The 15,021-nt window shown below is 53.0% G+C and overlaps 1 protein-coding gene and 1 long non-coding RNA gene across 10 annotated transcripts in view; both read left to right on the top strand.

The window, feature by feature from the left end:
- PTPRN2 (protein tyrosine phosphatase receptor type N2) overlaps positions 1 to 15,021 on the top strand; it is a 1,079,664-nt gene that overhangs the window by 214,354 nt on the left and 850,289 nt on the right. The gene's annotated exons all lie outside the window — the stretch shown is intronic.
- Positions 417 to 3,672, top strand: LOC117981168 (uncharacterized). Its single transcript, XR_004672730.1, has 2 exons — positions 417 to 2,623; positions 2,962 to 3,672. It is a non-coding gene; the product is annotated as an uncharacterized LOC117981168 (long non-coding RNA).

Here is a 15,021-nt window from a genome sequence, read left to right as displayed (position 1 = left end):
CCTGACCCCGCGTGCAGGATGTGTGACAGGGATGTGGGAGAGTCCCCTGAACCCCTCTCAGGACGTGTGACAGGGATGTGGGAGAGTCCCCTGACCCCCCCCCAGGACGTGTGACAGGGCTGTGGGGGAGTCCCCTGACCCTGCGTGCAGGACGTGTGACAGGGGTGTGGCTCATCTGTTTGGCTGCTGCGTGCTCAAAGAGCCTTAGGGAAGGGGGAGCACACAGATAGGCAGGTGCAGGAGCCGGGGTGAGTGCTTTTGGGCTCTGGCCCTGCAGTAGCATCCAGGGGTGGGGTGCCTGTGACTCCCAAAGCCGCAGTGGGTGTGCTACAGTGCTCTTTTAGCAGTTGCCACCCACAGATGGCTTAAGTATTAACCAGCTCAGTGCCCTGTTGATACCCAGGTTCTTATCTGGCGTCCAGGAAGAATCAGGTCACAGGGACAAATTGAAAGATGGCAAATGTGGGGGATTTTACTGATGGATGGAGGTGGCTGTCAGCGGGATGGATGGGGAGCTGGAGAGGGGATGGAGTGGGAAGGGATCTTCCCCTGGAGTTTGGCCGTCCCACAGCCAATCTCCTTTCTGACTGTCCCCAGCCGAACTCCTCTTGACATTCACACGCTCCTTCTCTTCTCTCCTTCCCTGACACGCCACTCTTCTGCTCCTCCGCTCTTCCACTAGTGGAGCCTGGGGCTTGGCATTTACATGGGTACAGGATAGACAGGCATGGGAGGCCAAAAGGCAACATTTGGGCACAAAAACAGGAATGCCTGTTCCCATTGAGGGCCACAGGTTTCCAGGCTTGAGGGCGGGGCCTTTGCCGGGGAACTACCCTCTTCTACCCAGAATTTTTCTGCCACCTGCCCATATCAGTGATGCTTTTCTCAGGGAAAACTAGTTGCAATGGATTTAATGTTCAGCTGTGCTGTCCCACCACATCCCCGAGATGGCTGGGTTTGGCCACACCAGGAGCTTGAGCCTGGCTGCCTTGCATGCTCTCCTAAAATGTCTGCCCCAAGACACAGCTGCCTTGTCTGCTGCCCACATTGTGCCTGGACTATGCCTGTGTCCTGGGCACTCTGTAAACATTTGCTGAATGAGGGACTAAATGAGCAGTGAATCACATGACAAGCCCTCTGCTGATGCCCTGTGGGCACCTGCCTGGTGTAATTCTGGTGAGTTGGGAGCTGTGGGGAGGCCCAGTGCTGCCAGGTTTAGGCACCTTTCTGACTTCATGCTGTGGCCGGCCACTGCCTCTCATATTTAGGGTCTCACTGCCACGTGGAGCAGCTGAGAGCTGGTTTCCCCCATGAAATATGTCTGCTGCTGAGCCTCGGGGATGTGGAGTTTCTCATCTATCTTTTCCTCTGTGCCTCAGGCCACCATGCTCTGTGTTTTTAAGCAGGAAGGGATTTTAGCCCGACCCTTTATTATTTTCTGTTACATTTTCCCAGTTAAATGTTACATATAGTAGAAATCCGTAGACTTGAAGTATTCAATTCTGTGAGTTTTGGCAAATGCACCCAGCATGCAGCCCCTGCCTGTGCTGTGACTTAGAACATTTACATCACCCAGAAAGCTCCCATGAAGCCACGTCCCCGCCCCGGAAATGACTTCTCCCATTCCTTCGCACGATATGCTTGGTTTCTCCAGGTCTAAAGCTTGCTGTTCTGGATTTCCGCAGGGCATTCTTTAATTTCTGCCTCCAGCCTCCGCCTGTCCGCTTGCTGTGTGTGGACGGTTTGTCTCTGTTTTGAGGGGAGTTCCATTGAGTGGATGCGCCATGTTTCAAACCCACTTTCCTGTTGACGGGCTTTGTTCTTTCTTTTTTTCTTTCTTCGGTTTTTGGCTCCTATGAATAAAGTCTCTCTAAACATTCTTGTACAATCCTTTTTACAGATCGATGTTTTGTTTCTCTCGGGCTAGTGTCCAGGAGTGGAGTTTCTGCGCTGTTGATATTGAGGTGTGTGTCTTTGAGGAGCCACAGGGTCTGGTTTCACAGGAGCGAGTGAGTGTGTGGGTGGCTCTGCAGCCTTTTGCCGGTGTGTTCTTGGCCTGCAGCATTGGCCTTTTGAGTTGGTGTTTGTGGAGAGCTCCATTTCCAGTGGTCTGTCCTGGAGGTGGCTGCCTCCTCCTGACAAGGGAGCTTTGTGGTTGGATTTTTGGTGTTTGAGACCCTGCTCTTCCCCTTCACTGCTGCTGGGACCCAGAGCAAACCCCTCAGCTCTAGATTCTGTTTCCTCTGTTTGCGGTGGGGATGGTAAGTGCACTTGCCCCGAGGGTCAGAAGGGCCGCTGTGAGGGTCAGAAGGGCCCGCTGCCTGAGCCCTGACTCCAGCGCCGGGCGCGTGGGCGTCGTGTTGCCACCGTGGGAACAGTCGTCACACTCTGCCCGTTTCCCTTAGGGCCCAGCCAGCACCCACGGTGTCTCATCTTCTCATCTGTGCATTCGAGAGTTATCCATGCACCAGGTAGGCGGAGACAGAATGCTGGGCTTGGCAAAGGCTGAGACGCAGAGAGACGGGAGGGCCCTCCCCACACTCCCATCCAGAGAGGGCGCCCAGATGCTGCCGGATGAGAGCGTCTCCCTTTCCTGGCCTGCAGGCTGGCTGCTACTCTGCAGGTGCGTGGGCTGAAACAGTTGCTATTTATTTGAATATTTCCAATCCTGCTCCTTCTTCAACTTTCATCCGGTGGGAACTGGCCGCATTGCAGTGTAATTCTTCATTTCAAAGATGCATGAATCACATTAATTGCACAGAAAACCATCTCCAAACCTAAAACAACCAAATGTGGGTGCCAGGAGAGACTTCGTTTGCTTCAGTGGCAGCTGGTCTGTTTTTCCTCTGAAGAGATTAAGTAAAGGAACCCTTAGTAACTGTGTGTGATACAAAGATGGTCTGTCAGCCTTTGGGAACACTAGTTTACTAAAAAGAAATATTTCTTTCTTTCAATCAACAGAACTGTACTTGCTGAAGATAAACGTGCTTAAGAACATGCGGCTAACGCTATGAAATTAGCGTTACTCACACTCAGTTGGAATAGAAGCGCCTTCAACCTTTTAGCAAAGGCAAGAGCAAATTATAGCAAAAAACTCATTTCAGAAGTCATCTTCATGTAGGATAGGCCGGGCCCCCAGGTCAAGGCATCCATTTGGCACTCTATTTCCATAATGCAATTCCGCAGCGTACGGGCGTCAGAGGAAAGCACATCTGCTGTCATATTAGTCTCATAAATGCCGATGTTAATGCTCCTTTACAGACAAGGCCATCTTGGGGGTGTGGCCACAGGAGTTTCCTCTGCCTGGAAGTCCTTGATTTAAGAGGCCGCTGGGTGGAACCTTCGGCCGTGCTGCCCTGTGCAGCGCATCCTCTGGCAGCCTCCCTGTAGTGGCCCTGCTCAGTGTTACCTTCGGTGTTCTAGAGTGGCCAGGTGGCCCCAGATCGCAGGAGGGATGCCCGGAAGCTGTCAGGTCGGGGAGTCTTAGCAGCCCTATGTGGCTGCTTGGACCCTGGGTGCTGAATCACAGCCTGGAGAACTCTGCCTGTCAGGACTATGCATGCCTTTTGATTTGTTTGCTTAATATATGTATTTTTTCCTGCATTTAAAGATAATGCAAGCTGTATAAAAAACAGAAATAAAAACCAAAAGGGAGATGCCCATGAAGCTGAATCAGAGGGTGACTAGATGCTGGGGCTGTCTTGGGGCGCTCTGGGGATCAGCGTGGTGGAGACCAGCTCCGGGAACCAGTGTGGTGGGGACCAGCTCCGGGGACCAGCGTGGTGGGGACCAGCTGTGGGGACCAGCTCTGGGGACCAGTGTTGGGGGGACCAGCTCCAGGGACCAGCACAGGGGAGACCAGCTCTGGGGACCAGCATGGGGGGACCAGCATGGGGGGACCAGCTCCGGGTACCAGCTCATGGGAGACCAGCTCTGGGGACCAGCATTGGGGGGATCAGCTCCAGGGACCAGCGTTGGGGGGACCAGCTTCGGGGACCAGCGTTGGGGGGACCAGCTCTGGGGATCAGCATTGGGGAGGCCAGCTCCGGGGTCCAGCCTGGGGGTGTCCAGCTCCAGGGACCAGCGTTGGGGGGACCAGCTCCGGGGACCAGCGTTGGGGGGACCAGCTCCGGGGACCAGCGTTGGGGGGATCAGCTCTGGGGACCAGCATTGGGGAGGCCAGCTCCGGGGTCCAGCCTGGGGGTGTCCAGCTCCGGGGACCAGCGTTGGGGGGACCAGCTCCAGGGACCAGCACAGGGGAGACCAGCTCTGGGGACCAGCGCTGGGGGGACCAGCTCCGGGGACCAGTGTTGGGGGGACCAGCTCTGGGGACCAGCGTTGGGACCAGCTCTGGAGACCAGCACTGGGGAGGCCAGCTCCGGGGTCCAGCCTGGGGGTGTCCAGCTCCGGGGACCAGCGTTGGGGGTCCAGCTCTGGGGACCAGCACGGGGTGGGCAGGTGAGACTCCACGGGGACCTGTTTGAGCTGCTGGGGCTCGGGGCAAGCCTCCCTCTGTGCCTGCAGTGCTCAGCCAGAGGTGCTCATCCCCGGAAGGTGTGACCCTGCCAGGGGGTCTTCCGCACACAGCCAGAGCCCAGGAGGGCTGATGGCAGAGGGTGTCTGTGGCGTGACTCACAGAACCTCATCCCCGGGGCCACGACGGACGCTGAGTGCGCTACGTCCAGCTGTGTGAGGTTCATCTCTCTCCCTTTTAGAAAATTACATCCATGGGTTTATATTTCTTTTTTCAATAAGTACTATATCATGAGCATGTCACGTTATCTGTTTTATAAATATGATTTTTAATGTGGTGTAATTTAATTATTCACCTACGGTTGGAAATTCCTTTGTTTCTCAATGTCTGATTCTTAGTAAGCACATCTTTGAAAACGAACGGTTTTCCGCATATGAATCGTTTCCTTAGAACATTCCCCAGAAGTGAAATTCCTAGGTCACTTGGTGTGTGCATTTTTGAGAGTTGCCGAATTTTCCTTCCGAGAACTTGCATAAAGTTCCTCTCTCAAGCGTGAGGTGCTTGTTGCATCACAAGGTCATCAATGTGGATGTTTATTAGTGAAGAATTTTAATTGTGTAGGAAAATATGCCTCCTCATTTTGGTTTTCATTTCTTATGCTAAGTTTATGTTTTCTTTTATGAATTTTATTGGTAAAATTGTTACAAATGTTAATCAAATAAAACATAAGGATATATTTTATTCTCATATGTATTTAAAAATAGAAGGTTAAATCTTCATGAAGTGAAATTAATCTTTTTTTTTTTTGCTTTCCTTTGCTTGTTTAGGAAGGCTTTCTTATTATAGGATCTGATAATTATTCACCTAATTTTTTCCTTCCTTTTTTTCACCTAAATTTTTCCTACCAAAAAAAGGTTTTACTTGAATCCATCTAAGCCATTGGAGATCCATGTTGCCGTCAGGGGCACTTGGCCGTGTTATCCTTGTCCACACTGTGGACCCGTGTTTCTTCCCTGTGCAGTCACATACCTGGTCAAGTTTGTTCCTAGGTATCTGAAAATTTTTCGTTATGACCGAGTGAGATTATTTTTTCTCATATTTCCCAAATGACAATTGCTGCTACATTTTTTACTTTTTTTTCTTATAATGGGCTGCTCTACCAAAACTCTTTCATTTTGATAGTTCGTTTGATTCTTTAGAATTCAAAAACAGTTGCGTGTAAGGGTGTTTTAAAAATTGTTAATTTTGTGTGGTATTTAGTAAACTCTGAATCTTCAGATGAGCATCTTTGGAAGTTTTTTTGTATTCCACTTTTGCATGTTGCTTTCTTTCATTTATTCTGGTTCTCCCAGGCTTTATTGATTGATTGATTGATTTTTAAAAATTTTTTTGAGACAGGAGTCTCGCTCTGCCACCCAGGCTGGAGTGCAGAGGTGCAATCTTGGTTCACTGCAAGCTCCGCCTCCTGGGTTTATGGCATTCTTCTGCCTCAGCCTCCTGAGTAGCTGGGACTACAGGTGCCCACCACCACGCCCAGCTAATTTTTTGTATTTTTAGTAGAGACGGGGTTTCACCGTGTTGGCCAGGATGGTCTCAGTTTCCTGACCTCGTGATCCACCCGCCTCGGCCTCCCAAAGTGCTGGGATTACAGGCATGAGCCACCGTGCCCAGCCCTCCCAGCCTTTATTTATTTTTTCTTTTTCTTTTTGAGATGGAGTCTCGCTCTGTCACCCAGGCTGGAGTGCAGTGGTACAATCTCGGCTCACTGCAACCTCTGCCTCCCAGGTTCAAGCAATTCTCCTGCCTCAGCCTCTCGAGTAACTGGGACTACAGGTGTGTCACCATACCTAACTAATTTTTGTATTTTTAATAGAGATGGGGTTTTGCCATGTTGGCCAGGCTGCTCTCAAACTCCTGACCTCAGGTGATCGGCGTGCCTCGGCCTCCCTAAGTGTTGAGATTACAGGCATGAGCCACTGCGCTGGCCTCTCCCAGCCTTTAAAAGGCAGTTGTCCTTATGCCAAATCCCCAGTCAGTCACCGCCGTGCGCCAGTTTCTCCCGCCGTGTTGATCACCTCGTTCCCGTCGTCTGCAGCTAAGCTCCTGTTCACGGTGGCTTTCGTGTGACTGAGCTGACTTCCCGGGACAGTTCTGCCCTCGGTGTTTCTGACTGGGTCTCCTGCCCGCTGCGACCGCACTGCCCTCTTCACAGACTTCCTTCTCAGTCTGTCTGCGCCCAGTCAGGTCGGGGACTTCTGGAGTGCTGTTATCTTGCTTTTTATGGTTGTCATTTTCTTAAATTTGAGAACACAAATCAGATGCTTTTTAGAATTTACATGGGTTTCCAACTGTAATTTTTAAAACCTATTTATTTTCCTGTACCTTCAATGTAGGTTTGCCTTTTCCGTGCTACAGAATCATTTTGTGGCTCTCACATGGTTTTTCTGTTTCAGTGTTCCAGTTTCTCTGTGTATGTTTGTAACTATGTTTTCACATTTTTATCCTTTTAACGGGAAATGTGTAATCAGGGCTGATATTTACCAATAAACAGATTGGTGAATGAGCAGATTCCCCTTGGCCCTTTTACTTTCTGTACTGGACAGTGGGAGGCGTTTCCTCTCGGTTCAGGCAGATGCCATGTGTGGCCTCAAGTCAGCCTGGTGCTGATAGCATCTGCCCAGTGGCCCCAGGTTGGGGGGGTCCTGTTCTGACCCCCGGCACCCTCACCATGTGTTGAGTGATTCACTTTTGGACACTCTGTGTATTAGTCAGGGTTCTCTAGAGGGGCAGATATATATATATCATATTAGTTACATATACGTGTATGTATATAACTTTATAGGTATATATGTGTGTGTGTGTATGTGTATATATATATACACATATATGTGTATATATATACATATATGTGTATATATATATACATATATATGTGTGTATATATATACATATATATGTGTATATATATATACATATATATGTGTATATATATATATACATATATATATGTGTATATATATAAAGGGGAGTTTACTAAGTATTAACTCACGTGATCACAAGGTCCCACAATAGGCTGTCTGCAAGGAGAGCCAGTCCAGGTCCCAAGGCTGAAGAACTTGGAGTCCAATGTTCAAGGGCAAGAAGCATCCAGCACGGGAGAAAGATGTAGGCTGGGGCTGGGAGGCTAGGCCAGTCTAGTCTTGTCACGATATTCTGCCTGCTTTATATTCTGGCCATGCCGGCGACTGATTAGATGGTGCCCACCCAGACTGAGGGTGGGTCTGCCCCTCCCAGTCCATTGACTCAAATGTGAATCTCCTTCGGCAACGCCCTCACAGACACACCCAGGATCAATACTTTCCATCCTTCAATCCAATCAAGTTGACACTCAGTGTTAACCATCACACTCTGGTTCCTCTGGACCCCACACAATTCCTGCCTCTTCACCTCTGTCTGGCAGAGCTCTCGTCCTAAAATTACAGTTTCTGTGTGGCCACAGCAAGGAGGAAGACTTGAGGGGTCGAGGATGGTGGGGCCCAGCTGGGCCTTGGGTCTCTGAGGGACCTGCAGGGGAGGGGGCTGGGTGCTGTCCTTCCTCCCTGGGGAGCCCCCCAGCTGCTCTGTGCCTTGGTCCTTGGACATCCCTGTGCAGCAGAGCGGTGGCCTCCTGGCTTCCACACCTGTCATTTCTCATTTACTGTGCGGGCGGGCCGGGCCAGGAACTAACAGTTTCATATGAACTTCACCTAAAAGTCCACACCGAGCTTTTCAAAGTGTGGCTGTCGGCTTCCATCATGTATGGAAACCCTACTTCATCTACCTGGTCATCACTGTGATCAGTGCTAGCCCAGCCAGTGATGCTGGTAGGAATACCATTTTTTCTTTTTCAAGAAAGTTTGTAATGAAAGCTTTAGGTAGTCTCTAAGAAAAGTCAAGATTTGCTTCTCTGAAGTCAACACAAGCGGGGGCCTCCCAGGGAAGCTGTGGCAGCTGTCACAGGGTCCCGCTTCTCTCCTGGTAGGGATGTTCCAGTTGGGTTCAGCCTGCTGCCGAATATCCCGGGAGGCCGGTGCAGGAGCCTCTAGAATCAACCTGTACGGTAAACGTTTGCCCTGTTGAAGTTATGGAATTACAGGACAAATTCTCTGACTTAGATACGCAGTGGTGTGGACAGTAAAGCCTCATCAATAAGGTTTGTATTAAAATCCTCGGTGACTTCTGGTGCTGGTCAGATATTGTTCATTCCTCAGCTCAATTTAAAGGTTTTCCCCCTCTGGGAAACTTGCAGAAGGGAAAGTCAAACTCAGGAATTTGGTGTCTTGAAACAGGAACATGGCCCTAAGTTATGGTGGGAGCAGATGAGCCATTCCCAAATGCTGCTGCCGTGGTTGAAATTTGTAAACCGTCTGGAGAAACGGTCCATATAATTGAATCTTTTGAAAATGAACTCATTATGGAGAGAGTTGCATTTTAGAGGGGAATGACTGAGCATCCGATGGGCTCTGGGCCAAGGAGGTCAAACGACTGTTCCTTCATTCTGATAGCCATGGATGGGTTCAAGAGCTTATTTTTTTACTCTCTGGAAAAAAACTAACATTAATAGAGCTTATCCCAGACTTCTTGGGACTATTTCCGAAGGACAGAGTGCTGAGGCTCACTTACAACGTAATTTCGTCATCCTTCGCCCGCGGAGAGCTAACCCATGGTCAATTAAGCAGGTGACTGATGTGCTCCCCAGGAGCCAGCCCGACTCCAGCACAGTGTGAGTGCCACCGCCCAGCCTCCCAGTTGGTGCCTCCATCCTGTGAACCACTGCGTCCTCCTGCCCATGATGGCCGTGGCCTTTCCCTTTCCCACCAGTGAGGATATCTGAGTACCACAGGGCTCAGGTGAGGGAAGTCAGCAGTTGTCTAGCATAGCTTCCGTATTTTACAGGTGAGAACACAGGACTTGGAGAATCGGGGGCTCTTGGCCACATGGGGAGTGAATGCCTGTGTGTGGACCGGAGGCCTGGCCGTCCACCTGGGGCATCTGTGACTCCGCCACACTTCCCAATTCAGCTGCCGTAGCAGCAGGAGCATGCTTGTGCCTGGGCCAGATGCTTCCGAGCACCGGGGGCTGGTTGACCGAGGAGAAGTCAGCTCTGTGGGTGTCCCTGCAGCCTGGGGCACGAGTCCTGAGCTTGTCTCTCATTCCAGGTGCTGTTGCCTTTCCTGGCAACTTATCTAGGACTTTTCTGATGCAGAGGTCACTGTTTCTCCCCTGAACCCCTAAGCTATGCTTTTCCAGTCCTGGGTGCACGGGAGCGGCACTGCCCAGCACAGACAGGGTTATGTAGCAGAAACACTCCCTGGAATTGGCAAAGGCACCGCTTTGCTGTTTTAAATCCTATTTGCTTTCCTTGTGATGTCTTCGGTCATTTTCGTGGTTTATTTCCATTCACAATACCCCTGGAAACAGAAATCAGCTAAACGACTGCAGCTTTGGATCTCTGGTAACCAGAAGCAAAGACAAAAATTCAGGAATGAGAACCCTGGCCGTCAATGGCGACTGATTTCAGAAATTGAAAATGTCCTTAGGACAAGTCCCAGCAAATGTGGCAGAAGAACCACCCATGGTCCGCAGCACCACGTCCTTCCAGCCGTGTACGTCTCGGTGGATGGAGGGGCTGCTGGGGCTCTGCGTTCGGGGAAACAAGGCGCTGTGGGCTTGTTCCCGGGTTGCCATGGCGATTCCTCATTATCTCCAGTCACAGAGCCATGTGCAGGGTATTGGCAGCTTACACATGTGCTGCGGCTTCTCCCAGGGATGCTGTGGGTGTGTGGGTGTGTGTGCGTGTGCACGCGTGCATTGGGCTGTGGCTTCTCCCAGCGATGCTGTGGGTGTGTGGGTGTGTGTGCGTGTGCACGCGTGCATTGGGCTGTGGCTTCTCCCGGGGATGCTGTGGGTGTGTGTGTGCATTTGCACACGTGCATTGGGCTGCAGCTTCTCCCAGGGATGCTGTGTGTGTGTGTGTGTGCATGTGCACGCGTGCATTGGGCTGCAGCTTCTAGGGATGCTGTGTGTGTGTGCATGTGTGCACGCGTGCATTGGGCTGCAGCTTCTAGGGATGCTGTGTGTGTGTGTGCATTTGCACACGTGCATTGGGCTGCAGCTTCTCCCAGGGATGCTGTGGGTGTGTGGGTGTGTGTGCATGTGCACACGTGCATTGGGCTGCAGCTTCTAGGGATGCTGTGTGTGTGTGTACGCGTGCATTGGGCTGCAGCTTCTAGGGATGCTGTGTGTGTGTGTGCATTTGCACACATGCATTGGGCTGCAGCTTCTCCCAGGGATGCTGTGGGTGTGTGTGCGTGTGTGCATGTGCATGTGTGCATTGGGCTGTGGCTTCTCCCAGGGATGCAGTGTGTGTGGGGGTGTGTGTGTGTGCACACGTGCATTGGGCTGCGGCTTCTCCCAGGGATGCTGTGTGTGTGGGTGTGTGGGTGTGTGTGTGCACGCATGCACTGGGCTGCGGCTTCTCCCAGGGATGCTGTGTGTGTGTGTGTGCGCGCGCACGTGTGCACTGGGCTGCGGCTTCTCCCAGGGATGCTGTGTGTGTGTGGGTGTGTGTGCGTGTGCATGTGGGCATTGGGCTGCGGCTTCTCCCAGGGATGCTGTGTGTGTGCGTGTGCATTGGGCTGCGGCTTCTCCCAGGGATGCTGTGGGTATGTGTGCATGCATGCATGGGAGCAGACTCCACGCATGCCAGTTCTAACGGGCTTCAACAACACCTGAGCTCTGCTGGAGCACGTGCTGTTTCCAATGGGAGCGAACGTGTTTCCTGTCACTCCAGCTGATTGATCTGAATATCAGGCAATCGATGTCATGTGATTTCTTTTGTAGGAAGAGAGGGAGGAGAGACAAAGGGAAGAGAAGGGGAAGGGAGGGGTGAGGAAGGGAAGACAGATGGGAAAAATCACACCCTCGTTGGTTGTGAGGAGCACAAAAATTGCCGTTGTCAGAAGTGCCGATGAGGTCTGCCTCCAGCCCCGCTGGCCTCCGGAGCCCTGAGAAATTCCCACGGACCGTCCAACGCGATGGAGACTTTGTGCAGTGACTGTGGCTCACGTGAGGCGCTCGCAAGGACGGTTTCCCACTTGCGTGATTCCTCATCCTGAGTTATGGGAAACGCTTTCGAGTCTGGGGTTTTTTCAGATTGTGTCTGAAGAGTGAAGGCTGTTTATTAAAATAGTGTGGAATAAACCACCCAATTTGACCATGACTTTAGGGTGAGAACGTGTGTGTCTGTATGAATGTATGTGTTGTGTGTGCACATGCGTGTGTGTGTGTGAATGTGTGTGTTGTGGGTGCACACACATATGTGCAAGGGTGGTTGTATGTAGTGAACCTGTTGCTGTTAGCTGCCTGCTCAGGTGTGACCATTCTCATGCCGTTCCGTTATTTCTTTTTTGGTAGAAGTCAAGTGCCTATGACTTTCCAGGCCACAGTCCTTGGCAGGGTGTGTATTTAGAGGTAAACATGCCTGGAGACCTGTGTGTGTGGACAGAGAGAGGGGAGGAGCCCCGGCTATAGACGATGCCCCACAAACACATCCGAGGCTTGGATGACGACTTCCCAGCTGTGTGAGCAAAACTCCCGGGATCTGGGGCTGGGCCGGAGAATTATGCATGGAGATCCTCACTCTCAGCGTGTCAGCGTGAAGTCTGATGTTTAATTGAACATCTGTCTGCCTTTAATATGAACCTCATTATTAAGCTTACATGTGACTGTCTCTTTGCTTGTATTCTCAGATCTTAGGAGATCTTTAAAAAATTGATTTATAAACCAGAAAAAGAGACATTCTTGGTCACACTTACCTGAATATGAAGTGAGGATGGGGGCTCTGCATACCCTGCTGTGGGAAGCATGGCAAGAGGCAGGTGAAGTGAGGATGGGGGCTCTGCAGACCCTGCTGTGGGAAGCATGGCGAGAGGCAGGTGAAGTGAGGATGGGGGCTCTGCAGACCCTGCTGGGGGAAGCATGGCGAGAGGCAGGTGAAGTGAGGATGGGGGCTCTGCAGACCCTGCTGTGGGAAGCATGGCGAGAGGCAGGTGAAGTGAGGATGGGGGCTCTGCAGACCCTGCTGTGGGAAGCATGGCGAGAGGCAGGTGAAGTGAGGATGGGGGCTCTGCATACCCTGCTGGGGGAAGCATGGTGAGAGGCAAGGTTTTTGGTCTTAAGGAATTGATTTGGTTCCCAAAGCCCCATTGGCTAGAAGGTCACTGACTGCCTCATCGTTTGCCTTTCAAAGAGAAGAATGAAACAGCGTCCGGCAGGAGGCGATGTCTGGGGAAGCGTGTGTGTGTCTGCCCATGTGCATGTGTGTCTGTGCATGTGTGTGTGTGGTTGTCTGCCAGCCTGAAGTCCCCTTTTCTGTCATATTCTAGTCCACTGTGATCAACACCAGAGACTCCTCCATCCACTCTCTCCATCGGCCACCTCCTCTCCCTGACCTGCCAGAGGCATCCGTGGAGACCCAGACACTGGGGTTCCTGAGCTGCAGGCCAGCCGCTTCCCAGGCCCGTGCCCTGCCCCCTCCCGACCTTTCCTGGCTCTCTCACCTCAGAGCTCTGGGGGCCGAGCGCCCTGGGGCACCCTGCATGTCTCATCTTGGAGCTCTGGGGGCCGAGCGCCCTGGGACACCCTAAGTGTCTCACCTCGGAGTTCTGGCACCCTGCCTGTCTCACTGTATCAGCATGCGCGGTTCTCTCCTAGGCAGGCACGATTTTATGTTTGTCTGGGAAATGCGACGATCAAGACTGGGTGAGGCCCTTCCAGGTCAGGTGGTCAGGAAAGCGCTCCCCAGGAATTGTGTGCAGGCTTCGACGGGGCTGCAGGACCTCTCTGGTCAGAGAATGAATTCAGAGCCGTGGGCTGAGTTTCACTTGTATGTTTTGTTTTTTCCGAAATTGGGCTCGCAGTGGTTCCAGCGTGGGTGTGACTTAGTTCCAGAGGCTCTGGAGGAGGCGGCCTCCCCAAGCAACCGAGCATCCTCCCATAGCCTCTCATGGCCTCCCAAGCATCCTCCTGTAGCCTCTCGTGGCCTCCCGAGCATCCTCTCCTTGCCTCTCGTGGCCTCCCGAGCGTCCTCCCGTAGCCTCTCGTGGCCTCCCGAGCGTCCTCCCGTAGCCTCTCGTGGCCTCCCGAACGTCCTCCCATAGCCTCTCGTGGCCTCCCGAGCGTCCTCCCGTAGCCTCTCGTGGCCTCCCGAGCGTCCTCCCCTTGCCTCTCGTGGCCTCCCGAGCGTCCTCCCGTAGCCTCTCGTGGCCTCCCGAGCGTCCTCCCGTAGCCTCTCGTGGCCTCCCGAACGTCCTCCCGTAGCCTCTCGTGGCCTCCCGAGCGTCCTCCCGTAGCCTCTCGTGGCCTCCCGAGCGTCCTCCCGTAGCCTCTCATGGCCTCCCAAGCATCCTCCTGTAGCCTCTCGTGGCCTCCCGAGCATCCTCTCCTTGCCTCTCGTGGCCTCCCGAACGTCCTCCTGTAGCCTCTCGTGGCCTCCCGAGCGTCCTCCCGTAGCCTCTCGTGGCCTCCCGAGCGTCCTCCCCTTGCCTCTCGTGGCCTCCCGAGCGTCCTCCCGTAGCCTCTCGTGGCCTCCCGAGCGTCCTCCCGTAGCCTCTCGTGGCCTCCCGAGCGTCCTCCCCTTGCCTCTCGTGGCCGCCCGAGCGTCCTCCCCTTGCCTCTCGTGGCCGCCCGAGCGTCCTCCTGTAGCCTCTCGTGGCCTCCCGAGCATCCTCCCGTAGCCTCTCGTGGCCTCCCGAGCATCCTCCCCTTGCCTCTCGTGGCCGCCCGAGAGTCCTCCCGTAGCCTCTCGTGGCCTCCCGAGCGTCCTCCCGCAGCCTCTCGTGGCCTCCCGAGCGTCCTCCCGGAGCCTCTCGTGGCCTCCCGAGCGTCCTCCCGTAGCCTCTCGTGGCCTCCCGAGCGTCCGCCCCTTGCCTCTCTGGTGGAGGCTCAGCGAAGGCTGGTGAGCTGCTGTCCATGGTGCTGGCCATCTGGCCCCAGGGAAAGGGCTTTCGAGAGTGGTGCTCCACGGGTCCTGTCCCCCTCGGCTCATGACGCGCGGTGCATAATCCTGCGGAGACACCTGGGGCCGCCTCTGTTCCACGGATCATGGGGACCAGGGCCACCTACAACATGGTGGCCTGAATTGTGATTGTGTCTCCAGTGGCGTCGTTTTGAGACTTCTCTTTAATTCTGACTCTTAATTCTGACTCAAGGTCCCCAGAGGGACGGTGACTGAGCCAGTCCCATCTGGGGCTTTGGGGCTACTGCCCCTGGGATGTTTGGGCCCCAGAAGTGAACACTAACCCTTGGAAATCTGCAGGGCTTTCAGACCCCTGCCTTCTCCACTACCTCTCATCTGGACTCGAGTTGCCTGATTCTCTGCATTTTCACCAGGATGAGCGTGGTTGTGATGGACAAACCTGACTTACGGTTTTATACGCACATCCAGTTATCTCCTTAGAATATATCTTTAGCAGAGAAACTGGGGCTTCTGGGGCTTGGCCATTTTA

This window comes from Pan paniscus, chromosome 6 (genome assembly GCF_029289425.2).
Source record: "Pan paniscus chromosome 6, NHGRI_mPanPan1-v2.0_pri, whole genome shotgun sequence".
In the NCBI taxonomy this organism is placed as follows: Eukaryota; Metazoa; Chordata; class Mammalia; order Primates; family Hominidae; genus Pan; species Pan paniscus.
This window is presented reverse-complemented; position numbering and strand designations above follow the sequence as displayed.